Consider the following 24717-nt stretch of genomic DNA (forward strand, 5'->3'; position numbering starts at 1 on the left):
CACAATGAACACTAAACACCTTCATACATACACTGCATCACAGCTTCATAACGGAAGGTCTGACAGGAAGCTGCTCTTTCTGACTTTAAAGGTGGAGACGACACTTTGATTCCAGGAACTAAAAACATGAAGCAGTTTGTTTGAGAAGGAAACAAACAAACAAAAAACCATCAGCTGATCATCATGTTGATTGATTCCAGTTAATCAATAATCTGATAATCATCTATATTTGTTTTCAAACACAAACTGATCAAAGCTTGCTCTGAAATAAGAAGTGAACATGTTCTCCAACATTACAGAGCAGAAACAAACAGGAAAGTCTGAACTTACAGATTGTTCAGAGCTGAAGAAGAAGAAGAGTCTCTGCTCGACAGACTGAGACGCAGGTGAGCTGCTTCCTGGAACCAGTCAGAGCAGAATCCACCTGTGATGGAGGCAGGACTGATAGAAGCTGTCTGACGAGTGGAGCTAAAACACATCTCCAAGTTACTGAACAACAAAGTCTGAACTTTGTACTGCTGTTCTATCTGAATGATCCAACCTCTAAATTCCACTCATGAACACGTCTGTGCTTTCTGTAGGGCTGTCTCAGGTGTGTTCAGGTGTGACTGATGATTTCTGACTCTCCTTCAGGGGCTGCTAAAGTACACAGAACCTCTTTTTAAGTAGAGGCACGTATACTTTTGTAAAAAATTAACTAAAACACTTTGTCAAAAATAAAAGTTCTGCTTCAACTTAAAAAGTACAGGTTCTGAAATGTACCTTTTTGGTCTAAAAGTACAAAGTAACCTGTTTTAAGGGAAATTTCAACAGCTCTGTGAATGCAAAGCTAACTGAACCTCACATCATCACCTTTATTCAACCAGGAAGTCTCACTGAGATCAGAGAGCTAATGCAAGAATGTCCAGATCATCATCTGATCTGAGGAATCTTATATCTCTGTGATTTTAAACTGGATGAAGAAGGAATTACTGAAGATAATCTACACTGTCAACACATTTGCCAAGAATCCTTCTTCCAGCCGACAGCTTCAAACAGTTAAACACAGTGATGGGTGAGGACTAACTTCCTGCTCTGAATCTGCTGTGAGCAGAGTTCACTTTCATCCATGTCATTAGTTTCTGACTCTTCTTGTCACAGACGCCACGCTCAGTCTCTTAGTCTCTGTCTAATTATTTTGTCGTTATGTCTGTCACCGGCCGATGGAAACACCACCCATTACTGTCCCATCCATGTAGGCTGAAAGCAGTCCTAATGTTGGGAAGACTCATCAGTGGGTTCTGGTTGTTAACAGACTTAGACTTAGACTTCCTTTATTGTCATTGCACAAAAAACACAAGGTGAATCTTGACAACGAAATGTCGTTACTTGGCTACCAGTGTAACAGAGCTAGACCTTATTCCTATACAATAATATGTTTTCTATAACTAAGAGCTAAGAGCTAACTATATGCAGGGTAAATAAGTATATATATATTCATGTATATTGCACTAAGTTATTGATATATTGCACTAATTGTCAAAAGAAACATTAAAAATTGCACTGAGTTATTGCAAAGAGAAACATTAAATATTGCACTATAACAATTGCACTTAAGAGAACTAGAAAAGAATTTCACAGTCAGAGTAAAGTAAGTGCCAAGGAGTCCCCAGGTTCATGTTGAAGACAAAACTAGACTAACTAAGGTGCGTGTATTGTCCATGTCCATGGGGGGTGGTTTTTGTAGTGTCTGTGTGTGTGTTTAGGGGTGGAGGAGTGTTATGTGGCGTTAAGCAGTCTGATGGCCAGGGGGAAGAAACTGTTCAGTAGTCTGGTCGTTCTGCAGGAGATGCTGCGGAACCTTCTGCCGGACGCCAGGGGGGAAAACAGTCCATGGTTGGGGTGGGTGGGGTCGGAGAGGATCTGGTGAGCCCGGGATAGGCAGCGTCTGTCCGCGATGTTCTTGATGCAGGGGAGCGGAGCCCCCGTGATCTTCTCCCCTGTCCTCACCACCCTCTGTAGAGACTTCCAGTCAGAGGCCCTGCAGCTCCCAGACCAGATGGAGATGTAGCTGGTCAGCAGGCTCTCGATGGTCCCTCTGTAGAAGGTCTGAAGGATGGGGGGCGGGAGGGATGCTCTCTTCATCCGACGCAGGAAGTGCAGGCGCTGCTGGCCCTTCTTCATCAGTGAGGAGATGTGGGGTGACCAGCTGAGGTTGTCAGTGATGTGCACCCCCAGGAACTTGGTGCTGCTGACGACCTCCACAGCTGAGTCGTTGATAAGAAGGGGTGTGTGGGTGGGTCTAGATTTCCTGAAGTCAACGATAATTTCCTTGGTCTTGTTGACATTCAGGATCAGGTTGTTCCCTCTGCACCAGTCCACCACATAGATGAGGAGACAGTTCAGTGTGTGAGGATAAAAGCAGAGGAGAACCTGGGACATCTGAGCAGATCTGGGATCAGCACCTTGGATATCAGCAGGGATTCTTAGGAAGGAAGGAAATGGGATGAATCTGCAGACTGCAGGAAGATCTGTTAACAGTCTGCAGACTAATGTGAGACAATAATATTTCTGTGTTCTGCTTAGCTTCCGAGATCGGACGAGATCGGGCGTGTTCAGGGTGGTATGGCCGTAAGCGAGAGAATCTGTCACAAATCAGCTTTTTATAGATGCTGAACCAACATCTATTACTGTGTTCTGACTTCTAGAATATAATGTAACTGTTTAAAAATGAGCAATTTGTGATGATTTCATCTAACTAAGTAGCCTCGGTCTCTCTGTGTGACGCTGAACACAAAACTACACACAGGAAACAGAAGAGGTCGACAGACACTAAGTTATCTGAGAGTCTCACTTTCAGCTGCAGAGAACCAACACGAGAGAGAAGAACATGTGCACGATCAGCATCAGCCTCTCAAGCCAATTAGGTGAAAAACTAAAAGAAACATATGGTTCAAGCAGCTATATAATAGATATTTGTTACGGTGACTTTTGCTTACAGCCACACCACCCTGAACATCCCGATCTCGAAAGCTAAGCAGGGGGCCTGGTTAGTATTTGGATGGGAGACCGGCTGGGAATAACAGGTGCTGTAAGCTTTTTCTCTTCTCTCTACAACCTGCAGGGGGCGCTGACACACTTCACATCCACAATCAAATCAATTCACCAGAAAGCTTCTTTTTTTAAACAAATTCTCTAGAAACTGGAAGTGATCAATGCTGGATGATCACTGGAATCACACAGTCTTAAAGTGGAGCTTCTTCTTCTCATGTTTCTATGCAGCTGAACACTCACATCATGATGATGACTGACGTGTGTAGAAATCCTGCTCTTCAGCACATTTCATTTCACATCCAACGAGGTTTAAAGTTCCCATTTTTCAGCTTTGATGCTGCTTCCACATCTCTTATTGTCTTTAATGCAGCTTCAGCTGTTATTTGATGTCTTTTGTTGAAACATGTGATCACCTCATGACACATCAGGAAGTTGATCAGCTTCAGCTGCTGCTGATTTGTTGGCAGACGCCTCAGTTTCTCTTTGGCTCTCAGTTTGCTGGTTCCTGGATTTCCTGGATCTGTTGACATGTCCCAGGTACTTGTTGTGTTTGATCCTCATACATTTAACTTTGTCCTTAGAAAGGATGAGTTCCAAAAAGGGAAACAGGGACTGCTTTTGCATTTGACACAGCCTATATCATGCCAATGTTCATTTGGGGCTGCAGTTTTTGCTTTAGTTTCAGACTTGTTATTAGACTGGAATGTTGAGGAGTTTCTGTGACAGATAGGCTCCACTCCCCCTGAAACCATGAATTAAAGAAAGTGGAAGGATGGAAAGTTTTGGGGACATTTATTCATTCATTCCACTTCAGCATTTCTGTTTCAGGGAAGATTCCAACTTTAATGACATTTTTTTTAAAATCAGATTTAATGTGAAGTTATCCTGAAGAAAATTAATATGACCACTTACAAAACAATAATGGACTTTTAAATCAGTTTTTCAAAGAGGTAAGTTATGGTTGAAATTTCTTATGGCTTTGATTTAGATTCAATTTGATGGTCAGTTCACCCCCAGATGGTGCAACTTAACCCCTGACCCGGATCAGCTTAACCCTAACCTGGGGCAAACAGGAAGCCTTTAGCTTATAATTCACTTAAAAAAGCTGATTATGAACTTCTTTCAATTTGATTAGTGTTGATTTTGAGTCAGGTGACAGTGGTGTAGATCCTTTACAAGCACTGATGCCACACTGAGAAATATTCAACTCCCAGTAAAAGTTCTGAATCTAAAACCTCACTCAGGCAAAAGAATCAAAGTGTCATCAGCAACATTTACTAACACTTCCACCAGTAAAAGTATTTATTCTGCAGAGCAGCTCTCAGTGTTTGCTGTTAGATATAAAGTTGCCTGTTTGACAGTTTAAAGTGGCTGCACGTGCACTTTTTCTATCTGGCCTCAGTAAATCTCTGTAATTTATTCATTTGTGTTTGTAAAACAATGGAAACTTTATTTCTGAGCCCACATCAGTGGGTTCTGGTTGTTAACACGTAGATGAGGAGACAGTTCAGTGTGTGAGGATAAAAGCAGAGGAGAACCTGGGACATCTGAGCAGATCTGGGATCAGCACCTTGGATATCAGCAGGGATTCTTAGGAAGGAAGGAAATGGGATGAACCTGCAGACTGCAGGAAGATCTGTTAACAGTCTGCAGACTAATGTGAGACAATAATATCTGTGTGTGTTTGGTATCCAGAAGAATTCAGACAGATGAAGTCACTGTGAGCTGAGCAGTGCTGGAAGATGATATGACAGAGTGACCTAAATGAGGTTTATGTGTGCGCTCATTTCCAGTGTTTGACAAAGATTGAAAAGTGAATTTATTTGAGTGATTTCCTTCCTGATGTGAAGTATGTCATGAAGCTGTCCGTGTTGAGTGAGCAGCAGCGCCTCCTGCAGGTGTAAAAAGCTTACAGCACCTGGTATTCCCAGGCGGTCTCCCATCCAAGTACTAACCAGGCCCGACCCTGCTTAGCTTCCGAGATCGGGCGTGTTCAGGGTGGTATGGCCGTAAGCGAGAGAATCAGTGACAAATCAGCTTTATATAGATGCTGAAACAACATCTATCACTGTGTTCTGACTTCTAAAATATAATGTAACTGTTTAAAAATGAGCAATTTGTGATGATTTCATCTAACTAAGCAGCCTCGGTCTCTCTGTGTGACGCTGAACACAAAACTACACACAGGGAACAGAAGAGGTCGACAGACACTAAGTTATCTGAGAGTCTCACTTTCAGCTGCAGAGAACCAACACGAGAGAGAAGAACATGTGCACGATCAGCATCAGCCTCTCAAGCCAATTAGGTGAAAAACTAAAAGAAACATATGGTTCAAGCAGCTATATAATAGATATTTGTTACGGTGACTTTTGCTTACGGCCACACCACCCTGAACACGCCCGATCTCGAAAGCTAAGCAGGGGGCCTGGTTAGTATTTGGATGGGAGACCGCCTGGGAATACCAGGTGCTGTAAGCTTTTTCTCTACAACCTGCAGGGGGCGCTGACACACTTCACATCCACAATCAAATCAATTCACCAGAAAGCTTCTTTTTTTAAACAAATTCTCTAGAAACTGGAAGTGATCAATGCTGGATCATCACTGGAATCACACAGTCTTAAAGTGGAGCTTCTTCGTCTTATGTTTCTATGCAGCTGAACACTCACATCATGATGATGACTGACGTGTGTAGAAATCCTGCTCTTCAGCACATTTCATTTCTCATCCAACAAGGTTTAAAGTTCCCATTTTTCAGCTTTGATGCTGCTTCCACATCTCTTATTGTCTTTAATGCAGCTTCAGCTGTTATTTGATGTCTTTTGTTGAAACATGTGATCACCTCATGACACATCAGGAAGTTGATCAGCTTCAGCTGCTGCTGATTTGTTGGCAGACGCCTCAGTTTCTCTTTGGCTCTCAGTTTGCTGGTTCCTGGATTTCCTGGATCTGTTGACATGTCCCAGGTACTTGTTGTGTTTGATCCTCATACATTTAACTTTGTCCTTAGAAAGGATGAGTTCCAAAAAGGGAAACAGGGACTGCTTTTGCATTTGACACAGCCTATATCATGCCAATGTTCATTTGGGGCTGCAGTTTTTGCTTTAGTTTCAGACTTGTTATTAGACTGGAATGTTGAGGAGTTTCTGTGACAGATAGGCTCCACTCCCCCTGAAACCATGAATTAAAGAAAGTGGAAGGATGGAAAGTTTTGGGGACATTTATTCATTCATTCCACTTCAGCATTTCTGTTTCAGGGAAGATTCCAACTTTAATGACATTTTTTTTTAAATCAGATTTAATGTGAAGTTATCCTGAAGAAAATGAATATGACCACTTACAAAACAATAATGGACTTTTAAATCAGTTTTTCAAAGAGGTAAGTTATGGTTGAAATTTCTTATGGCTTTGATTTAGATTCAGTTTGATGGTCAGTTCACCCCCAGACGGTGCAACTTGCCCCCTGACCCGGATCAGCTTAGCCCTAACCTGGGGCAAACAGGAAGCCTTTTGCTTATAATTCACTTATAAAAGCTGATTATGAACTTCTTTCAATTTGATTAGTGTTGATTTTGAGTCAGGTGACAGTGGTGTAGATCCTTTACAAGCACTGATTCCACACTGAGAAATATTCAACTCCCAGTAAAAGTTCTGAATCTAAAACCTCACTCAGGCAAAAGAATCAAAGTGTCATCAGCAACATTTACTAACACTTCCACCAGTAAAAGTATTTATTCTGCAGAGCAGCTCTCAGTGTTTGCTGTTAGATATAAAGTTGCCTGTTTGACAGTTTAAAGTGGCTGCACGTGCACTTTTTCTATCTGGCCTCAGTAAATCTCTGTAATTTATTCATTTGTGTTTGGAAAACATTGGAAACTTTATTTCTGAGCCCACATCAGTGGGTTCTGGTTGTTAACACGTAGATGAGGAGACAGTTCAGTGTGTGAGGATAAAAGCAGAGGAGAACCTGGGACATCTGAGCAGATCTGGGATCAGCACCTTGGATATCAGCAGGGATTCTTAGGAAGGAAGGAAATGGGATGAATCTGCAGACTGCAGGAAGATCTGTTAACAGTCTGCAGACTAATGTGAGACAATAATATTTGTGTGTGTTTGGTATCCAGAAGAATTGAGACAGATGAAGTCACTGTGAGCTGAGCAGTGCTGGAAGATGATATGACAGAGTGACCTAAATGAGGTTTGTGTGTGCGCTCATTTCCAGTGTTTGACAAAGATTGAAAAGTGAATTTATTTGAGTGATTTCCTTCCTGATGTGAAGTATGTCATGAAGCTGTCCGTGTTGAGTGAGCAGCAGCGCCTCCTGCAGGTGTAAAAGGCTTACAGCACCTGGTATTCCCAGGCGGTCTCCCATCCAAGTACTAACCAGGCCCGACCCTGCTTAGCTTCCGAGATCGGACGAGATCGGGCGTGTTCAGGGTGGTATGGCCGTAAACAAGAGAATCAGTTACAAATCAGCTCTTTATAGATGCTGCAACAACATCTATTACTGTGTTCTGACTTCTAAGATATAATGTAACTGTTTAAAAATGAGCAATTTGTGATGATTTCATCTAACTAAGCAGCCTCTGTCTCTCTGTGTGACGCTGAACACAAAACTACACACAGGGAACAGAAGAGGTCGACAGACACTAAGTTATCTGAGAGTCTCACTTTCACTTTCATATGGTTCCATATGATGGTTCTATATAATATATATTTGTTACAGTGACTCAAACAGGCCTAACGTTAGCCTGTTCGGGCCATGGTTAAAGCGAGTTTGGGCGGTTTCCCACCATAGTCCTGTGATTTTCTTAAAACCTTTTTACAGTTCCAAAGCCTAATTACTTTGAAAGTCCCACATTTGAAATGTTGTAGCACGAGTTTTCCGTTTTCACCAAGTTGACAGGATGGCATTTCGGCAGGACTTTCAAATTTGTAACGTGGAAATAACGTTTTTTCAGTGAACGCAGCATGAATGTGTCTGACGCAGAGAGGAGGATAAATGAGCTTCATAATGCACTGGCGCTGTCTTTCCTTGGAGAAATGGTGAAGTTTTTTTTTTTTTAACTTTGAATACAGTGTGGGTGAAGGAAAAATATGTCACGCGAATGAAAGCAACAGTTGTTTATGAGTACATTAAACGTCAGGGCTGCAGCCATAGTTAAATTTCCATGGAGCAGGGAGTCGTTTGCTCCGTGTTCATTTGACTCAGTCTGAGTCTGCAGAGAAGCTGCGGCTGCGCACCGGTCTGTAGCCCCACAGAGTGCAGGGATGAACGGCTCCTCTCCTTGTCCTTCTCCCTCTATGATAAACTGTAAGTCGCGTATAATGGGCCTGTGACCAAAATGAGTGAGAAATCTGCTCATTCTTTATTTTGAAAGGATAAAAAAGGGGAAACCCCTCTGAATCTCCAGGTTTACTGCAGGACCAAACATGTGTTTCAGTGTCAGATGTTGGGAATTTGTTTGACTTGTGTAAATCGCTCAGGAAGCATGACAACAGCCAACCAGCTGGGAAATGCTTGCTATCCAAATCTTGCATCCTTCTCTGGGTTCCCTTGTTCATGTTGTAACTTCTCTTCATTTGAAGGTGACTCAAATATAAACACAGATTATCCCAACATTTCACACAAATGGACTTTAAGAAAATGTGTTCATTGTCAGAGCTTCTTGTGCCATGATAGTTAATTGTTAAAGTCATTTTTTCAGTTCCCTCAAGCACTTAAAACACAGTCGGACTTTGGTCACTTTTTGGGGTCTAAGTTGTTTTCCAATGTGCAATTTTACTGTCAAAAGTATTTTTAAACCTCTGATTTTTTTTTAAAGAAATCTGTCACAATTTAAGTTTTGATTCATGTCTTGTCTCGTCATTTCCTGTTTTATTTTGAAATCACTAACGTCCCTCTCCTTTCAGGTACCTTGCCCTTCCTCCTGTGTCTGCGTCTGATTGTCTTCCCTGATTCCAAAGTGTTTCCAGCTGTTCTCCTTGGCTCCTCTTGTGCTCTAATAGTCTGTGTCTCCCTTGTCTTGTGCCAGTGTGTTGTTTCCACCATGAGCCTCACCCTCGCCTCTTTGTTCCACAGCCACAGCTTCCTTCAGCCTGCAGTCGAGCGTATCCTTTGTTGTAATTTATTCTTTATCCGTAGCTTTAGTTTTATTACGCTCAGTTTCATAGCCTGTTTTTTTTCCTCTGGTTTTTTTGGAGTGATCTTTGTTGTAATCTTTTAATCATCTCTGTTAGCGGAGCTTTTGCTCTCATTAATTGTTTTAGTTTCATAGCCCTCCGTTAGTGGAGTGATTTTGTGTTTTGCTCTTGGAGGATCTTTGCGCCGCCGTTATAGGTGTGCTGATAGATAACTGTTAAGGTTTCATAGTGCCTCTGTTTTTGAGAGAGCTTCTTTTGTTTAAGTCCGCCTCGTTAGGAGAGCTGCGAGTTTCTTATCTTTAATAGCTCTTTGTTTTCCTCCTGGAGTGGAGAGGCTTTTGGTTTGATCATTTTCACAGCTGCACTCTCCTCCTCCATAGTTATTGAGGAGAGTGCTCAGGAGTTTCACAGCCCCTTTCTTTGCTCTGTGAGCAGATCATCAACCTGTTGTTTATATGAATAAACAGTCTTGACTTTGAACTCGACCCTGCATCTGTGTCCTGAGGCCTCGACTAAATCTTGAGACATATTTTTATTTTGTCTAAATTGAAGTTTTAGACTAATCGTCGAGCAAATTGTTGGTCAGGAACATCCCTCGTGGGTCCAACTCGCCTCAGCTGAACTCAGATGGATCGTCCCAAGAAATCTACAGTACATCCAATGTGATAGAAGTACAACCTACAACCCCTGTAGAGCTTCTGTTGCTGCTCTCTGTCACAGCTGTGGATTGTTTCTCCAGTCAGTAACTTGTTTGCTGCTCTGTCAGATAATGCAGCGACACGTGTTTCCTACAGACTGTCACAGACATTTTTGTGCTGTAGCTTTTGAATGCTGCTTTATCGACAGCTTAATTTAACTTAAAGCAGCCCTTTGCTGCTTGTTTCCTCCTCTCTCCCCCTGCTTTTTCTGCCTGTGCTTTTATAAAAGTGCTGCTCTGTTCTGTTAATAAACCCTTTCAGTTTACAGCCTCTGAGGCTGTTTTTACTTCTCAGACCATCCTGAAAAGGATCATGAGGCCGATGCCAGATAGTGAGGATGAGCACAGCAGCCTGGAGGAGACGTGCAGCTCAGGCTTTCTGAGAGACCACACTGAAAATGCTCAGATTGTAAATGTTCTCTCAGAGAAACAGACCTGAACAATGTACATCTCCTAAAGCTGCGTCTGATTCTTCACACTGACTCCATATTTATGAAACCTGGTGGTGGAAAATCTACCCGGTAACATGATGGAAACATTGTTTTATTTTACCGCAGAAAGACCAGTTTCTTTTTACAGGTGAAGCAGAGATTCTTTGATCTTTGGGTAAAGTTGAGAAAGTTCTGATGTTCAGCATCTTATTGGCAGCTTTAAATACTTCTGACTGTGTCTCTGTGGGCTCCTCTCAGGAACTGCACCACCTCCTGAAGCTGTGGACAGGTTGGAGTATACCTCCCCAGCAGCTGTATGCAGGAGTTCCTCCTGAAATGACCACGCCTGTAGCCTCAGCCTGCAGGACCTGCTGAAACTGCCTCTGAAGAGCCAAAGCTAGCAGACATTCAGAGAAAAGCTCCAAGCGTCTGTTAGAAGTACAGACTTTGGCTTTGGAATGATCTGATGTGAATAATGTGAGAAACTGAGCGTCTCTAAGTTGAACATTTCAAAGTTGTAGCAGTTAGTCTGTTCCTCTGTTTCATGCTGCTCATTGAAGGCTGTGGAGCAGTGAGCCATGTTAAGGCTTTACCTCATTAACTGGAAGTGTGTGAGGTTGGTAACAGTTCAGGAGAACTGAGAACAAACATTTCAATCTGAAGTTTTAGTTACAAATGTTAAAGTTTGGTTAATAAAGACGATTCAACATGAAGTGTTTGGTGCACTTTTCCATCCAGCAGTGTGTGAACGTTGGTGAACTCGTCCAGTTCTGCTGTGGCTGCATCAGCTGCTGTGGTGCGGCTGCATAGATGTGGAGTGCATCCATGAAGGGAACATCGGGGTCAGGTGACCTGGCCATGTTCTCGCTCAGGTGTCCTTCAAGCTGCACTTGGGCTCCTTCAACTCGGTCCGTTTCACCTCCGAGGTCATCAGAGCCGTGTGGTCCATCCCAGTCAGTCCCACAGTCTGCCTCCACCTGAACACAAATAAAACACCATCACAGTTTTAAGCTTATTCAAGATTTTGTAAGCTGTTGTGCCAATCAAACTTAGAAAATCGGTTCTGCACAAAACCACAAAGTAGCAGTTCTCTACTGGTAGCAGAAATTGCTAGAACCCCGGCATGGTGAACTGCAGAGCAATGTGTTCCCTCGATGCAGATCTTTGAATAATGAATGAAGACGGATGGAAGAGTATAAATGTAGCTTAAGTGTGTTCTTCATCTGATTCATGACATCCAACCATCTTCACACTGTCACATCACTCATTGATCAAAGTGAACAGATGATAGATCAATAACTGCAGCTGGATTGTGTTTGTTCTCTCCATCAGATTCCTGTCAACTCACAATCGACACAAACACAGTGAACAGAAACCTGGAACTGTCTGACAACAACAGGAAGGTGACACGTGTGGAGGAGGTTCAGTCATATCCTGATCATCCAGACAGATTTGATGGCTGTCCTCAGCTGCTGTGTAGAAATGTTCTGACTGGTCGCTGTTACTGGGAGGTCGAGTGGAGAGGAGGAGTTTTTATATCAGTGAGTTACAGAGGAATCAGCAGGAGAGGAGACGGAGACTGTGTGTTTGGAAGGAATGATCAATCCTGGAATGTAGACCTCTGGGACAGTTCACTTCCGAGTGAGAGTCCAACATCCATCTCCTCCTCTGCCTCTAACAGAGCAGCAGTGTATGTGAACCATGCTGCTGGCGTTCTCTCCGTCTACAACATCATCTCTGATCCACTACTGCGCCATCAACATCACATTCACTGAAGAACCTCTGCATCCTGGATTTAAATTCACACTATGTGCCTGGTTCTGTGTTGAGTTTAGAACAAAGACTCTCTTAATGTCTGAGAAATACCCTGTAGAACAGAAAGCTCAGTCTGTACATACATTTACATTTTGTTTCCCTGCAGCTCAGCTGAGACCATTCAGTTGATGTCAGCTGCAGTTAGTTTGCTGCACATGTGACAAACTGTGACATCAGAGAGGAATCACTGAGCTGCAATCAGCCAAGATGAATTTACTTAATGAGCAGAACTTAGGATGATGAATGAAACAGAGCTGGCTCATATTTTCTGATACTTTCTTGGAGCAAAATGACAAACTGAGCCCATTTCATTCTTCTAAGCTGCTGTAAATGTGCTGCAGTAACAAACCTGTTGTTATCTTTTTTTGTTTTATTTCCACCAAGAGAGCAGAAATACGCCTTTCAGAGACCCCCAGGTGGTATTACATGGCCTCTGTCTTTTCAGGGTAAAACAGAATAAATGTTAAACAGGCTTCTCAAGCCCAAGTCTGCGTTTTGACATGGTGAAAAACGTGAACAGGACATCAGACTGTTTCTGGATGACAGCAGAGGAAACAAAGGGACAAAAAGCGACAATCTGACTGTCTACACAACACAAATATGACGTATTATTTAAGCATATCCGTCAGAGCGTTGGGTCTGTTGAAGTGTGCTGCTTTTATATACAGGTAAAGACCTCCAGAACCAAGTCTGAGAACTAAACTCACGTCTCAATCAAATGAAACTGACGACTCAGAAACAAATTCTGACAATTATTTGAATCACATATGAATCAAACCAGTTGATGGAAATCAAATACGTTTGAAGCTCAAAGAAGAGTCCTGTCTTTCTGTCTCCTTTTTTGTCTTTTTTTACATCTTATTATTCATTTAATTTGATCTTTTTTATTTTTCTCTCTCTTTGAAACATGCATTATATTATTAATGTATAAATGCATGCATGTGTGTATTCATGTGTGTTTGTAAATATTATTTCCATACACTTTCTACTGTTGTTGTGGTTAAAGAACAAATAAAATACAGAATGAATATAATCAGTATTCACACTTTATGTTACTATGTTTATTTCTATTTCCACCACAAATGTACATTTGATTTATTGTGGTTATTAAACCATTTTTATTCCCTCAAAGCCATCATAATCTGCTGTTATTATTTACTGCTATTGTTAAAGATTTCTTATCTATCCAGTTTAGCTTTTACTGCCCTGTCCACAGCTGACAGGTGTGGACCCACATTTGTCCCATTCTTCCATTCTTCCTGCAAACACGTCTTAAGGTGTGCAACAGCACGGGGTGGTGGTTGTTTCAAAGTTCTCCAACCTTCTCTATTGGGCAAGGACTGCAGGCAGGCCAGTCCCGTGCACGCCCAGTTTGTGCAAGAAAAGCACAGCAGTTACAGGTGAGGCAGCTTTATTTAACCAAAACAGTGAGTGCTGTGTCATCAGGAAGTAGATCTCCTCTCTGAAATGCTGAACCAATTCTCTGAAAGTTGTTTCACCTCAATCTAAAAAGGTGTCAGGCCTAAGCAGCACCTTCAGAAGCTGTGGTACTCTGTAACTGACTCATGTGTTTCCATGAACCCAGATACTGTCAACCCTCCTGCCCTGTCAGCAACTCAACTGCAAGTAGAAAAAAAAAGAGGCAAAGGAAACGACAGTAAAAATCTAACTGCAGGAGCAGCAACCCTCCCTGACATTCGTGCCTTATCCACCTTTTAAAGGTGCAGATAACTGCAGAGGCATGGGAGGATTCCTGCAGGAACCACCAGGGACAAGAAAGTGAAAAACAGAAATAAAAGATCAATTTAAAAGCAAAACTCATGAGCAGGTAGCAGACCAGAGATATGATCCAGCATTAGTTGCACCACTGATAACACATCAAGACAGTAGTGTTGCTCTCTCACTATTTATGTGTCCCTGAAGCAAAATGTCTGACTTCTTGCATCACGCATCTCTCCACACAAGCAAGAGTTTAACAGAAACTTGCCCATCTGGTGTGAACAAACTGATGACCTGCTGATAACCATGATTCAGAGAGAGGAGCTCTTTATGACACCACTGAAAAACACAACACCAACTAAGCTGTAAAAGCAGAGCTCTGGCAGCAGGTTGGGGAGACACTTATATCAGGTATGAATCTCTATGTTCCTCTGAGCTGTACAGAAGCACTCAGCTATGGAGCTTAAAAGTCCGACAAAATCAAAGATATACAAGTGATATGATACTGTTAACTCATAGCTGTTCATGGCTGAATAACAGCTTTGTTTGGTACTTTTTAATTTATTTAATTATTTTTGAATTAATAATATGCTGAATTTATAACACATAACCTCTGTTTGCACTTTATAAATGTGACTTTGCTCACAGCTTGACTTTGTCTGTCAGCGAAAGAGATGAAGAATTTCTGAATTACGTCATCTCCTCGTTAGTATAGTGGTGAGTATCCCCGCCTGTCACGCGGGAGACCGGGGTTCGATTCCCCGACGGGGAGAAGAAAGTATTTTTACAACTAAATGATTGAAGTCTGGAAATATTTGCTCCCCACTTCTTTGCTGATGCCTGACAAAACGTAAACATCATTCCACAATTATGCATCATGTTTGAGAGAGTTCAGAATCACAGGAACAGCTTGAGAAAGTAACTGGATTTCTGGACATGAGATTTCTGGACATTCTACATCTTTTATTGGGTTGAATGAAAATATTTTTATCGCTATTCTCAACTTCTTGTGATTGTTGTAGGTAAAATGACCTGAAAATGTGCATTTTCAATAATGGGGTCCGAATTGTCTGGGTGGGTTCTTTCCTGCACCATTCACTTGTATTTTCATTGTCCTCTTGGTCTCCTTTGTACTTTATGAACTAGTATGTGCTATGAATTCAATCTGAATACAGGCACGGCTCTGTAATCCCCGTTTATCTGCATCACTGGGGAAGGCTGTTCACACAAAGCATTTCTGCTGATTGTCCTGGTGGTGGCCACAGGAAATCTGATGTAATGGACAGAATCAAAGTGGTCACATTAAAACTTTTCTACATTTTGCTGAGTAGGAATATAAAAGTATGTTGTTCATTAAGTGTCAGTGGGCAGTGTCATTTGTGGCCTGCAGCCCTCCAGGTCTCTGCTGCAGGACGACGGCCCTCTGAAGATTCTCAACCACTCAGTGGAGGAGCTCCTACAGATCTACCACAAGGTGGTTGATGACCTGCTGCCATCTGTCTCTATCACAAGATGCAACTCTTTCAGATGAATGGTCTTTACAATTAAAGCTTCGGGAACATTTTAATCAGTGAAGACGGGCTTCTGAATGTTGATGTGTCTTCTGGGACTGGAGTGCATCCTTCCCTTTATGACATTTACATGAACCAAAGCATCTAAAAAATATCTAAGAAATCTATTTGATAGCAAATAATCTGTCTGACACAAATGTGAGTTCAATGGTTAAATATGATCAAATCTGGAAATTATTTCCGACATTTAAGTTTTGATAAATAACTTTTTTTTTTTTCTTTTTAAATCAGTAACAACTTTTGTCTCCACCATCTGCCTGCAAACAAATCCACCAGCAGCTTTTACCAACTGACTGCAAACAACTCCAGCCTCCATCCACCAACAGCTTTACATTCATCATTTAACCCTAACTTTACACCTTTAAACCAATCTTACACACACATACATCCACTGGAAAGTTATCAGTGAGCACGATTTTCCTTCTTTCCTTACAGATCTTAAAGATATCTTTTCTAAATCAACAGTAGATGGACTTTTGATGTTGAAGAGTCCAGGGTACAGTGGGCTCAGTAAAGCATCACAGCAGAGGGATTAGATGAGGTTTGGGTTCAGTAGGAGCAGCTGTCCATCATTAGGAAGCCCGGTGATTTTCTGTGGGACTGTGTGTGAGAATGTGAATGAGGCTCACTGTGAAGCTCTGAGTGGTCAGCAAGACAAGAGAAGCGCCATACAAGTGCAATCCATTCATTGATCAGAGGTTCTGTGTTATATTGCATTCCATCACCAGATGGCGCCACACAGCTGAAAGATCTCAGTGTCAATCCTCACGTCATTTTATAGCCATATAAAACCCGAAAGAGACACAACACAGCAGCTTCCACATGTGGAACATTCTGTGTTTCCTCTTTTGTCTGTAACTGAGGAGCTGCTAAATATCAGTGTTACAGTTCAGTATTTGTAGCACATGCACGTGCAGGTAAACACGTTCATGCACGTATAATAACATGCGCTCACAAATTCACAAACACTTACACACGCATGCACACACACACTCACAACGGCCTACAACCACCACACAGTGAAGCCCCCGGGATGGGTGTCACTGTGGGCCCCTAATGTCTCACCTGGGATGTGAAGGGAGTGACAGAGGTTTGGTCTGAAGGACTCCAGGTTATAACCTCGGTTCTAATACGTCACAAAGACGTCACAGCATATGTGATGAAAATGCCTCACCGACACACGTCAGTGCACATCAGTGAATGAAACACTATATTTTAGAATAAAACAAGAAATGCACAACAGAGTCTTTTTGGATTGTCAAAATGAATGTTGTTGTTACTGTACACAATACACTTACTGTAGCTTAGACAGGAAGTGACAGTGCATAATGCTCCGTTCCAAAATTCACGTCCCAGCAGCGCCACTCCGGACGCTTTGGTGTCATTTCAGCTGGCAGTAACAGCTTAAGCCTTTTCTCACTGTGTGTGATCGTTGTTTTGTTTTTTCTTTGGTCAGCAGCGCAGATGTTTCTAAAGCTGCTGAAAATCAAACGATCATCTGGAGCCATATCTTCTGAATCTAAGTTCCCCTTAATCTGTCCTCATGGAGAGAAGCAAAACATCTGAACTAGCATGATCCCAGGGTGGTTGATAAGTGCCTCAGTAGTGTCCTAAAATGTCTGATGTCCCTCATGTGAACACCTGCCCTCCAACATTTGAACTTCCTTTCCAGAACTCCAAGTTCTAAATATACCAGAGCCAAGTGTGATTCTAAACCCAGGTGCAGCGATATAAAACAGCTGCAGTTTCAAAGATTGGTGTATGGCCTCCTCCACCTCCTGGTTGATTCAGTTGATACTGAAGAAAAGAATCAGTTCAAACTATTATGGATTCTTGCAAATACAGGACAGGATTTTAGAGACGCTGTGTTCAAATGGATGTGTCCAGATGTTGGACTTTTCCTTTCTCAATGTGGAACAATATGCGTGTGAGAGCCATGTAACGTCCTGCTCTCTTAGGGTTTCAACTATATATATATATATATATATGTATATATAGCCCCTGCCCAACAGGATTGAGCAACTTTCTATTGATGTGCTGCGTGGGCGCATAATGTGTGGGAATGGCATCGCTTCCGAGTCACAACCAAAAAAGCCACAGACCGTAATTAAATATTGAAAATCTAAATTTTCCAATTTTTTCCAATTCCAAGTTTTCATCTTGAAACATGCTGTCGGAACACAAATAACAGCTCATTTTTTGTTTTTGAAAATAAAATGATAAATCGGTTGGCCGTCAAATACACGGACCCACGTGACAGTGACACGAAGTATTCAGCTGAAGTCGTCGAGAGATTAACAGAGAACACAAATCAACATTCTGGAATCTGGACTTCAGTTCCATCCAGACTCTGTGGTTGGAACCACAGACCAGAAGAGAGACAGAACAGAAGCCTTCAATCCTGCAGATCATCACAGAATAAGGTCCAACTTTCCAGTGGAGGCATGAAGAAAGCAGTCGTGAGTACCAGAACATACAATTAATGCATTAAAACCGACCTGGACAATAAGATTTTGAGATTTCACAGAAAAAAAGTTTAAAAATGTCATCATGAAACTGAACAAGAGAGCAAAACAGCACACATGATGGTGACTGAGAACAGAGCAATTGATGTCATCTCTGATTTTGTTTGACATCACAATGCAAATGTGTCAAAGGACCCAAAGTTTCTATAAGCCAGATGTTTTAACCCCTTTTTCACAGTTCGTCAGGAGTTTATCTGAAGAAACACGTCCAGTTTTTGAAGCAGATTTAAAAGTCACAGCAAACATTTTTCACATCGCCTCAAAGAACAATGCTTAATTACTATTATTATCTTAAATAGTCATTTTGACAAGCACTTAAAAACAACGCTTACTTACTATCTTAAAAAGTCATTTTGACAAGTGTTTAAAGACAAAGACAAAATGAGTCAAACCAGAACACCATCTACTTGCTCCTGATGGTCGACCACGATTTGCCTGAGGATTTCTACACGTATACCATTACTTTTAGCAGTGACCAAAGTTATGAAGAACCCACCAACCTGTTGGAAAAAGAACAATCCCAGGTCTGTGCTGCAGCTGTGACTCCTCATTCCGAGGATGCTCAGCTTGTACAGGATCATCTCCAGGCCTCCGTAGTATAAGGAATGTTATTGTGGAAAACTGCACCTGCGGTTGAGATTAGTACGACTGTAATTTTGACCATAAGGAATGACATTGGAGGTATTTATGTGAAGCAGTTCATACAGTAATTGTTAAAGCAGTTTTCCATGGACACACTGTACTGATTCAAAAGAAGTCCTGCAATGAAAAGTGTCACCTCTGAAGAAAGGGAAGTTCATGGTGTGTGTATTTAGGAAGCAGCACTTTAAGCATTGAGGTAGTTTTATTAGTAAAGGGTTGAAGCTTCAACCTGTCCGGCGGCTGGCGGAAGCCTGTCCCACCAGTCTTGTCCTGTGGCCCTGACTCCGCTGTCGACCTGCCCATACTGCAAGCTGTTCCGGAGCAGCTCAGCGTAACGACTCCACGGCTGCCACAGAAGACATTTTTCCCAGTTGCAGAACAATACTCGCTGGACTAAGCTACTGAGTTCTTCGGCGACGGACAGGAGTCGAAGCGTGTGTCCAATAATGGAGGGGACGGCTCGCTTCATTTAGCAGACAGTGAGGGGGCGGGGCTTGTTCCAGACTCTCAGCTGCTCTCCCATTGGTCATTATATATGACGTCACAGCTTCTGTTTGACACCTCAGAGTTTATAAAACTCATACAACACGATCAGAACACATTGTCACCATATTAACCTTTATGAGTTTAGGCTTTCTAAAGTAACGGGACACACCCATCAGTCCAATCTCAATGTTTTTCACATCTTTTCATAGTTTCCTGTTTTTGCTTCATAACTCAGATGAAATCAGTCAGTGGAAAAGACAGCAGGCTGTGAGAGAAAGTAAACCCAACCCAACCAAGACTGAAGCTGAGGGATGTATCACTGAAATTACTGAGCACATCATCAAACAGTAGAAGAAGAAGCCCATTTTCACTGATATCAGTATCAGATAGCAGACTTGGAGGTGCTCTTCTTTCCACATCTGACCTTCACTCCTCTGTGTCACGCCTGTGGAACAGCCTTCCTGAAGACCTGAGAGCAGCTGCAAGTGTGGACATTTTTAAAAGCAAGCTTAAGATCCACCTTTTTAGCCTGGCTTTTGGTTAATTTATTCTTAGTTTTATTATATCCTATCCTTTTAGTCATATGCTTTAATTTTCTGTCTGTTTGTGTATTTTGCGTATTTATTGTAGAATTTTAGTTGTTGATGTCTTTGTGATAGTGCAATTTTTTTTATTCTGGTTTGAATTGATCTTTTTTTTAAATTTTATTAACAACTTGTCATTTCTATGTTTATTTATTTATTTCTTATTTTATTATTTCTTATTTTATTTTTTAAATGTTTTTAGTCTTCTATTTATTTATTTGTGTTACTTATTTTTAGCTCCATTCTTTATCTGGTTTTACCCAGTCTCTGGTGTTTCCTCACTGCAACTCGCTGACTACAGCGCTTCAGTTACCTTTGTTCCAGTATATGTGGCGTGTGTATGTGTGTGTATATATATATATATATATATATATATATGTGTGTGTGTGTGTGTGTGTATGTGTGTGCATATGTATGTTGGTGTATAATATGGCCTTGGGTTTCATTTTGTTTTATTTGCTTTTATCTTGTAAAGCACTTTGTGCTACATTTTTCTTGTATGAAAAGTGCGATATAAATAAAGTCTGATTGAATGATTGATTGATTCTCTCCAACCATCTTTGTCCCAACCATTGCATCTGTAGTGTTCAGTACATCTCCAGCATCAGGTCCACTGTGTCCGTTTTGCTCGTCTGGAAACCATCCAGTAAGTCAGGATTCTGCAGGAACTACTGAAAGAGTTTCACGTCCTCCTATAGTTGAACGCTTCTGTGTTTATTAAACTGACATCATGCAGTTTCTCTATTCCCCAACAGAGGGAGACAAATCTCTATCAATGCAGAGTCCCGCTCAGTATTACTGACAAAACTTTAAAAAGCTACTGAGAGGACACATTTAAATCAACACCATACAAAGAAGTTATTTCTATATTTGAACCAGGTTTCCACCTCCTTAAAGTAATCCTAAGAGCTCAAATCCTTTGGCTTAAAAGGCCTCTAGCAAAGAGCGAGATAAGACCAGAGTCAGCCACTCTCGAGATAAAGTGCCTTATGAGCTGCTGAAGCTCTTAAAGTAAATAAGTTTATTTTAGTTTTTCTTTTGGTCAGAGGCTCTGGTGCTCTAGAGCTACACCAACTGTTTCTGAATGTTAGATGCAACACCTTTAAAATCTGTTTTATCTTCATGTAAACAACAGCTAATCTCAACTGTCCTGTAGTTCGTAATGTGTCAGATCTCCATTTATTCCCATCTCTTTTGCTGCATTTTTAAAACTCATTACATTTGTTTTGTTGTTGATATTGAACCACCAAACCAGCCAGCTCAGAAGACACAGTATTAAGCAGCTATCAGAGTGAGTGGAGGATATAAATGAACAAGTGGTTCAATTCCTTACAAGTCAGAACATTCATCTTGAAAATCAGCAAATATCAAACACTCTTGCATGAAAGGATAACAAATCCAAGCCTGCAATTGTTATTAAGTTTGTGAACAAGAAGCACAAGATTGAAGTGTTGAAACAGACAAAAAACTTAAAGGTGCTGGGGTTTTTGTAAATTAATATTTGAGGAAGAAAAAGGCAGAAATAGGTTGAGAGACACTAAGTTTCTTGATATTATTTTGATAGAATACTTTTTATAAATCATATAAAGATGGAGGTAAGCACTCATTTTTAATACTAACTGTGCTTTTATACTTTTTTCATTAATTCGAGGAATTGACATTGAGAGCTAAAGATGAAGAGACAGAACAATACAGAGATGGAAATGTAAAGTGGGTCTAACGGGAAACTTTTTCTAGAAACATGTTTTACAGTTGAACAGTTTCACAGCTGTGTAAAGTCCATCAGTCATCCAGATGTTATCATTTCCCCTCCATAGTTAAACAGAGTTAAACTTTAAACTGAACTGGTTAGGATGTTCATTTCCGGCAAAACGCCTCTCTGGGTGTGTCTTTCAAAGTTTAGTTTCACTTTCCACTAAACCTCCAGCTTTTTGTGACGCAGATTATTTGCTCCGTGAAATTCTCCGTCTGAAGGTAACGGAAACTATTTTTAATGTTTGACTATAATATCTGCTGTTGGCAGCTTAGTTCAAGTAGAAACAAACACAATCTGCCGCATCGTCCTTTCTGTTGATTCACTGCTGTCTGTGTAAAACTGTAACTGTGGGACCAGCGACGGGACAAGTACAACAAGTCCACCATTTTGTGTTACTGTGTGAGAACAATATCTGGCAGCAGACTAGAATGAGGGTCAAGGCTTAAACACGGAGTCGATATAGCTCCCATTTCTGACGATCGACGGCATTTCTTCCTGCCTGAATCAGCCTGTTCCTGAGGCGGAGATGAGTCTCTGCTCTCCCGCTGTCTGAGCCTCTGAAAGCGGCCTGAGCTGAGACAGCAGCAGCTCAAATCGAGGTAGTGACAGTTAAAAACAGCCTTTCGGGTGGCAACCTGAACCGCCACAGTGTGCCAGTTAAGAACTATACTGATAACCCGTTTGCGGCTAATCAGCGTTCCACAGACAGCGGCAGCAGGCTGCGGGTGGGGTGAAATTGGTTTTATATTCGACATTCGCCCATTTTCCGGCGCAGTAACTGTAATTGCGTCACGAAAACCGCACCAATTACCCTCAGGGTGGTATTATTTTGTACATAAAGCTAATAGTAACATTTCACAGGCTTTACCAACTGTAACGAAGTCTGGCGAAAGTTCAGAGTAACCGCTGAATATCCTTCTCAGTGCCCTAATTCAGCCTGAGCGCTTAGAGACCGTCAAAAAAGTGCAACGTCTTTTTTTTCTCACTAGAGATTCATGCAATGAACACCAAACCACTTCTGATGTGTTTGTGAACTCACTATAAAGCTTTCACAGCCATTTAGTTACCAGAAAAAAAACCCTTTAGGTAGAATATGTACTCAGGGTGCATATTTTATTCTATTTTTAATAACTTACTGGTTTTTCGACATATCAACACCAAACCACTTCTGATTTGTTCTTGATGTTAATATGAAATATTAATATTAAATCCCCTCCGAATGGGAAATGTGGCGTTTGGAAGATCGCTTGCCGGTGTCGCTCGGGGGCCTGAAAAAATAAATAATAAAAATAAAGGATGTGGGAACTACGCAATGAGTTCATGAACACATCAGAAGTGGTTTGGTGTTGATATCTATAAAAACAAGAGTTATTACAAAATAAAAGCCTTGAATTCGAATTAATTCAAATTCATTAAAACCTTTTTGAAAGAAAATTAAAAGCTTTCCTTGATAATAAAAGGTGTGGAACTACACAATTATAGTTACAACTTGGGAAAAATAGGCGAATGTCGAGTATAAAACCAATTTCACCCCGCTGTCGAAGCAACGGCTGTGGCAGCTCATGTTGCCACCGGAAGTGTCGTTGTTGGTTGGCACGATCTGATCTTGCTGTGGCTCCCCCCCCAAAAAAAAAGATTGCAACAAAGTCACACCCTGTCATCAGTTAAACACATTGATAATGAAACACATTTTACTGAAATAAATAATAAAAATACAATATAGATAATGTAACATATTAGTGATCATGGTGTAATTAAAACAAATGTTACAATAAAAATGTTTTTCATTAACAATGCAAAGTATTGAAAACAGGCACAAAATCATAAATATGATAATTTATAGATTAGCTTACAGATTCTACAACACAAAGGACTGTTACCTGCATTAATTAATTAATAATGAAAAGAATTAGACAATAAATCACATTTCTTTCACAAGTTCTTACACAATATTGGCATTAAGATCCCATTTCCTAATATTTATCATATAGATATACACATATTTTTAAGGAATTGGTTTCAGTTTTAAATTCTTGAAAAGATGGGAAGGATTTGGAGAACCTGGCTTTGTGTTTTCTCAGTAAACCTGAAGGATTAGCAATGAGTTTAGTTTCAGAGTTTTATGTCCACAGTCTTTCTGCAGCAGAGGACATGAAACCGACGTCGAGCTGCTTTGGATTTTAGATCATTTGTTTCTGATTTTGGCTCTTTTCTGAGCAGGAACCCTGCATACTAACCTTCAGGGACAATCTTTAGGCATCCACTGTAAGAATGGTCTCTAAAACCACGTTTCAGTCCATTTCTACATGCCTGTCCACTGTAAGTTTAAAAAAGCAGATGGAAAGTTAATTTTTAACAGATTCTAAGATTGTGGAAAGTCTTTGTGAAGGATTTATCCCCCTATAACACCCACTGAGCAGAAGTCCAGCTGAATGCATCTGACAGTGCTGTAATAGGTTAACTACAGACCAAAGAGGGTCAGACTTAGCAAAGAATCATATTTCAGAACAACACTGGCTTGTTGATTGGCAGATACAGTCACTGCAGAACTTTATCTGAGCTTTTCTAGGATTTGTAGCTTTTACCTGAGCAAAGAGCATCCACTGTAAGCCCAGCCCGCAGTGTGCTGAATTCTGGCTGTTAGCACAGCATCTGGCTCAGTTTCTGAGTGTTTGTCTGGTTCTGTAACTTCATGTGTTGGAAGCAATAAGCTACATTTACTCTACTTAAAGAACTTTAGCTTTCCTCAACAATTTTCATGTTTCAACTTTACATTTCTTCCATTTCAGAGGAGATCAGTGAATCTTTTATTGCTCTGCATCTCTTCACAGAAACGCTTGTTAAGGCATCACAGAAAGTTATTGTGACCTTCAGAGACTTGTTGCTGCTGTTCAGCTGAAGGTAAACCTGGATTAGGAACGTTTTCGTAATTCCTCAGTTATTCAAATTCGTGGACTGGAAAAGTTGTTTGAGCTGAGGATGACTTTACACACAGAAAGGTCATATTTATTGTTTTTTTAGAAATTGCTTTTGAATTTAATTGAACCATTTAATAAAATGTCTGCATATTGTGTGTGAAATATTCAGCTGTGGTTTGTTTCACTCAGTTGTTTTGTGTCTTTCTCACCTGAGTCGTCCTGTAAAACCTGTTCTTATTGGGATCCCCTCCCCCTGCCTGTGCTCATCCTACCAGGGGTGGAGCTCCTGATAATTCCATAAAGCAGCTCACCTGTGTCAGACTGAAGTCTTCTGCAACATTTTCTATAGTTTGAACAAACTATAAGTATGAAATTTGTCTGAAATAACTTTGTCTGTAA

General features: G+C 41.1%; 2 protein-coding genes, 1 long non-coding RNA gene, 2 other non-coding genes and 2 pseudogenes across 5 annotated transcripts in view; 3 read left to right on the forward strand and 4 right to left on the reverse strand.

Annotated features, from left to right (window-relative positions):
• Positions 1 to 24717, reverse strand: part of LOC140301715 (NLR family CARD domain-containing protein 3-like) — a 483071-nt gene that overhangs the window by 444368 nt on the left and 13986 nt on the right. The window lies entirely within an intron of this gene.
• Positions 4940 to 5048, reverse strand: LOC140294708 (5S ribosomal RNA; annotated as a pseudogene).
• LOC140296444 (5S ribosomal RNA) lies at positions 5405 to 5510 on the forward strand (annotated as a pseudogene).
• On the reverse strand, positions 7366 to 7484 carry LOC140313375 (5S ribosomal RNA). Its single transcript, XR_011917036.1, has one exon. It is a non-coding gene; the product is annotated as a 5S ribosomal RNA (ribosomal RNA).
• Positions 11198 to 19020, reverse strand: LOC140267502 (uncharacterized). The gene is made up of 3 exons (XR_011907478.1): positions 18804 to 19020; positions 18433 to 18559; positions 11198 to 11279 (listed from the first exon to the last, which is right to left on the reverse strand). It is a non-coding gene; the product is annotated as an uncharacterized lncRNA (long non-coding RNA).
• On the forward strand, positions 14537 to 14608 carry trnad-guc (transfer RNA aspartic acid (anticodon GUC)). Its single transcript has one exon. It is a non-coding gene; the product is annotated as a tRNA-Asp (tRNA).
• The window catches only part of LOC140295535 (NLR family CARD domain-containing protein 3-like), a 173162-nt gene continuing 169997 nt past the window's right edge, over positions 21553 to 24717 (forward strand). The window contains exons 1-2 of the mRNA XM_072379698.1: positions 21553 to 21618; positions 24232 to 24301. The gene's annotated coding sequence lies outside the window, so the exon portion shown is untranslated. The remainder of the gene's footprint in view (positions 21619 to 24231; positions 24302 to 24717) is intronic.

Source organism: Leuresthes tenuis, unplaced genomic scaffold, assembly GCF_036924035.1.
Source record: "Leuresthes tenuis unplaced genomic scaffold, fLeuTen1.0.hap1 SCAF_1, whole genome shotgun sequence".
Taxonomy (NCBI): domain Eukaryota; kingdom Metazoa; phylum Chordata; class Actinopteri; order Atheriniformes; family Atherinopsidae; genus Leuresthes; species Leuresthes tenuis.